General features: G+C 52.7%; 3 non-coding genes across 3 annotated transcripts in view; all 3 read left to right on the top strand.

The window, feature by feature from the left end:
- Positions 1-704: 704 nt before the first annotated feature.
- Positions 705-2,608, top strand: LOC137927698 (small subunit ribosomal RNA). The gene has a single exon (XR_011107843.1). It is a non-coding gene; the product is annotated as a small subunit ribosomal RNA (ribosomal RNA).
- An 816-nt stretch (positions 2,609-3,424) lies between these two features.
- LOC137927797 (5.8S ribosomal RNA) lies at positions 3,425-3,581 on the top strand. The gene has a single exon (XR_011107930.1). It is a non-coding gene; the product is annotated as a 5.8S ribosomal RNA (ribosomal RNA).
- A 1,173-nt stretch (positions 3,582-4,754) lies between these two features.
- The window catches only part of LOC137927736 (large subunit ribosomal RNA), a 4,033-nt gene continuing 3,787 nt past the window's right edge, over positions 4,755-5,000 (top strand). The window contains exon 1 of the ribosomal RNA XR_011107879.1: positions 4,755-5,000. This exon is cut by the window's right edge and continues 3,787 nt beyond it. This is a non-coding gene — a ribosomal RNA (large subunit ribosomal RNA).

Genomic DNA, 5,000 nt, shown 5'->3' on the forward strand with positions numbered 1-5,000 from the left:
AACGAGAACGCCCGAAACTGAAACTTCTATAACCGACAAACGCACGAACGACACAGCGGCGGCGGAGGAGGGAAGAAAAAGGGGATCATCTCCCCACAACAACACACCGTAAACTGTGTCGGACGACGTCTCCGTTATGTAAGAGCGGAAGGCGTAAGAGAACGTCTCGTTTAATTAACGCGAACGGCGTTGGGCTCCCGAGTCGACTTCGGGGCGGCCCTTAACGCATCGCATCAACGAGCTCGTCGCGCGCTAGTCGCGCGACGGTCGATCATGATATATAAATCAAGGATTTCGGATCTCTCTAAAACCGGGCTGGAAATCGGTCATTGTTCGTTTTGCGAAACGATATTTTATAAAAGTGAAGATTTGTATGTGTCTCGTCAAAGAACGTTCCGATGAATCGGACGCGATGCCGCGTCCAAAGTAAATCTGGACGAACGCGAGGCGAGTGTTGAGATATACATTTTCCTCCGTGAACAGATAGAAAAACGAATTCATTTTGTTGTTGCGGTGTGGTGTTGTGTGTGTATTGTAATAAATACGCACGCACGCACGCACGCACGCAAAAAGCTACCTAGGCACCGGCGCGTCACGGCGTTTCGAACGTCCGACGCGTCGCTTGTCACACGTCTATCATATCATCATCACCCTCATATCTCTCGTATGTGCGGTGTTGGTGTGTGTTAGCTCTACTAGCTAGCTCCCTGGTTGATCCTGCCAGTAGTTATATGCTTGTCTCAAAGATTAAGCCATGCATGTCTCAGTGCAAGCCGTATTAAGGCGATACCGCGAATGGCTCAATATATCAGTTTTGGTTCCTTAGATCTTACCTCGGTTACTTGGATAACTGTGGTAATTCTAGAGCTAATACATGCAATCAGAACTCTGACCAGTGATGGGATGAGTGCTTTTATTAGATCAAAACCAATCGACGGAGGGCCTCGCGTCCGAAGTCGTTAATTTTGATGAATCTGGATAACTTTTGCCGATCGCATGGTCCAGCACCGGCGACGCATCTTTCAAATGTCTGCCTTATCAACTTTCGATGGTAGTTTCTGCGACTACCATGGTTGTCACGGGTAACGGGGAATCAGGGTTCGATTCCGGAGAGGGAGCCTGAGAAACGGCTACCACATCCAAGGAAGGCAGCAGGCGCGCAAATTACCCACTCCCGGCACGGGGAGGTAGTGACGAAAAATAACGATACGGGACTCTTACGAGGCCTCGTAATCGGAATGAGTACACTTTAAATATTTTAACGAGGAACAATTGGAGGGCAAGTCTGGTGCCAGCAGCCGCGGTAACTCCAGCTCCAATAGCGTATACTAAAATTGTTGCGGTTAAAAAGCTCGTAGTTGCATTTGTGCGCCGCGCTGTCGGTGCACCGCATCCGCGGTGATACTGACACGTCTGCGGAGCATATCGTCGGTGAGCCGTCGGTAAAACGGCGGTTCAATATCAAAATCCTATCGCGGTGCTCTTCGGTGAGTGTCGAGATGGGCCGACAATTTTACTTTGAACAAATTAGAGTGCTCAAAGCGGGCTCAAAATGCTGCTTGAATATTTCGTGCATGGAATAATAGAATATGATCTCGGTTCTATTTTGTTGGTTTTCAGAACTCCGAGGTAATGATTAATAGGGATAACTGGGGGCATTCGTATTGCGACGTTAGAGGTGAAATTCTTGGATCGTCGCAAGACGAACATCAGCGAAAGCATTTGCCAAAGGTGTTTTCATCAATCAAGAACGAAAGTTAGAGGTTCGAAGGCGATTAGATACCGCCCTAGTTCTAACCGTAAATATGTCATCTAGCGATCCGCCGACGTTACTACGATGGCTCGGCGGGCAGCTTCCGGGAAACCAAAGATTTTGGACTCCGGGGGGAGTATGGTTGCAAAGCTGAAACTTAAAGGAATTGACGGAAGGGCACCACCAGGAGTGGAGCCTGCGGCTTAATTTGACTCAACACGGGAAATCTCACCAGGCCCGGACACCGGAAGGATTGACAGATTAACAGCTCTTTCTTGATTCGGTGGGTGGTGGTGCATGGCCGTTCTTAGTTGGTGGAGCGATTTGTCTGGTTAATTCCGGTAACGAACGAGACTCTAGCCTGCTAAATAGGCGTCGTCATTTAGGTGTGCGCCGCTCCGGTGGCGCAACTCACTGGCGACGTATTAAAATTCTTCTTAGAGGGACCGGCGGCTTCGAGCCGCACGAGATTGAGCAATAACAGGTCTGTGATGCCCTTAGATGTCCTGGGCCGCACGCGCGCTACACTGAAGGAATCAGCATGTTCTCCCTGGCCTAGAGGCCCGGGCAACCCGTTGAAACTCCTTCGTGCTGGGGATTGGGGTTTGCAATTATCCCCCATAAACGAGGAATTCCTAGTAAGCGCGAGTCATAAGCTCGCGTTGATTACGTCCCTGCCCTTTGTACACACCGCCCGTCGCTACTACCGATTGAATGATTTAGTGAGGTCTTCGGACCGACACGCGGTGGCTTCACGGCCGTCGGCGTTGCTGGGAAGTTGACCAAACTTGATCATTTAGAGGAAGTAAAAGTCGTAACAAGGTTTCCGTAGGGGAACCTGCGGAAGGATCATTAACGTGTGTGTATGTGTGCGAGACGCGTGATATGTTCACGAACGTTGTTGCGCCGCTGTTGCTGTTGCTGTTGTTGCTGTTGCGACGACGACGACGACGACGACGACGACGACTTCGTACATACCGTGTTTACACATATATATATGTAATACATCCATAATGATATATATATACGACATATATACATATATATGTACGTACGCGCGCGCGCTGCTGTTCGTATCTAATGCGGACGAGCGCGCGCGCGTGTGCGTGCGTGTGTGTGTGCGTGTTTGTATATATGTATAAAAAATAAAATGTGAAATAATTGTCTCTAGCGTCTATTACGCCTAACGGCGCAGCGGCGACGGCGCCGTGGCGGTGGCCGGTGGCGGTGGTGGCATTCGTCGAAAGTGCTACCGCCGCCGCTGCCTCCGCCGCCGTCGAAGCGGCCGGGTGGCGGAAAAACGCCGAGAGACGAGCGCCGACCGGGGCATACCAAACGGAGCGTTCGAAGCGGTGAAAATCCCCACTGCCTAGCTCAGGCCCTTTATTGTCGGTTGGCGCTATACAAAACGAAATTTAAGCGGTTAGAAAGATGACAATGTCGTGCGTCACGCCAGCTCGTTGGGGGGTGCGCGGGTCGTCGTCGTTCATCATTCTAAAGGATTCGCGTCGGGGCGTTAAGCTTTTTCGGTGCCGTTTCTTTATGAACGCCTCGGCGCACATGAATTCGACCAACTTTCGACGTTAATACATAAAAACGGACAATCAAGTGGCCGACGGCGAGAGCCGTAGGCCGCTACCGTAAGTAATAACAACATTAAGAAAAAACCATTACCCTGGACGGTGGATCACTTGGCTCGCGGGTCGATGAAGAACGCAGTTAACTGCGCGTCATAGTGTGAACTGCAGGACACATTTGAACATCGACATTTCGAACGCACATTGCGGTCCGTGGAGAAATATCCAGGACCACTCCTGTCTGAGGGCCGGCTGTTAAAATATAAAAACCACACTGTTCGGTGTAGAACGCGCGCTACGTGCGCTCGCGCCGGTCGATGCGCGCGGCGGTGACGCGCGACGCGGCGGCGGCGGGTTGGTGGGGGGTGATGAACGAGCTCGCGGACGGTGCGATGGGACGATCTCTAATAAGAGTCTCTCGTCCGCGCCGCCGCGGCTCTCACTCTCTCTCTCTCTCACTATCCGCCGTCGCTGTCGTCGCGCTGCCGCTGCCGCACTACCGCGCGCGGGCGAGCGGGCGCGCGCTCTTTCGAACAATTGACGGTTTCCGTTGAACGTTCTTCGCGACGGACGACGGACGGCGGGGTGCTGCACCCCTCACGTCCGCGTACGCGCGGAGCGCGTTTACGGTCCGTTTAAATATATCGAATTGTATTGAATATGAAACGAGTGTGAAAAGATTACACGCATCGCTAAGACGCGAGTCTTCGTAGTGCGGTCTTCGTCCGAGCTCATCGGTTCGTGTATACGATATAATAAAATATATCGGAAGCACAGACGACGCGTCTCCGACGGATGCGACCGGCAGGCGGTGAATGTTTTCTTGCGCGGCAAGCGTAACGCACACACAAACATATGTAAGTAAACATTACGTGATGTTCATGTGCGCGCGCGCCTAGCCCGATGCGAGAGAGTTCACCGCTCGTCGTCGCTACGCATCCGTATTATGTCGGTGATACGCGTCGTCGTTCCAGTGCGAACGTTATATTATCGTATCGATACGGACCGATACCGAAAGGGCCGGACGATCGATCGCTAACGAAAAGTACTCGCGCTCGCGTATGCGTGTCGAGATTTTCGTTTACGCTCGTATCATCATAATCATCATCGTCATCGTCGTCGTTCATCGCGCAACGCGTGTTGTGTGTGCAGCGTTGCGTTGTGCGTGCGCGCGTCTAGAGACCTCTAAGGACTCGCGACGCGCGCGCCTCGCGCACGCGCACTCGCTCTGCGACGCGCGATGATCGCGACGGTGGGGGTGGTGTACGGTAGGCGGACTCGACGTCCGAAGGGCGTCCCGCGACGACGACCGGCCGCCGTGCGCGCTTGCTTGCTTGCGCGCGCGGTCCGTCGGTTCGTCGTCGTCAAAAATATAATAAGGGACGTCGCGTACGGATATCGCGTCTGCCTCGAATTTTTATCGTTGGCCTCAGATCAGGGAGGATCACCCGCCGAATTTAAGCATATTAGTAAGCGGAGGAAAAGAAACTAACAAGGATTTCCCTAGTAGCGGCGAGCGAACAGGAAAGAGCCCAGCACTGAATCCCGCGATCGTCTCGAGCGCGGGAGATGTGGTGTTCGGGAGGTTCCGCTTTCTCGTCGTCGATACTCCTGTCCAAGTTCGTCTTGAACGGGGCCGTTTTCCCGCAGAGGGTGCCAGGCCCGTAGCG

Source organism: Battus philenor, unplaced genomic scaffold (assembly GCF_028537555.1).
Source record: "Battus philenor isolate CCGP_79_NKW_IND1 unplaced genomic scaffold, ilBatPhil1.0.hap1 SCAF_36, whole genome shotgun sequence".
Lineage (NCBI taxonomy): Eukaryota > Metazoa > Arthropoda > Insecta > Lepidoptera > Papilionidae > Battus > Battus philenor.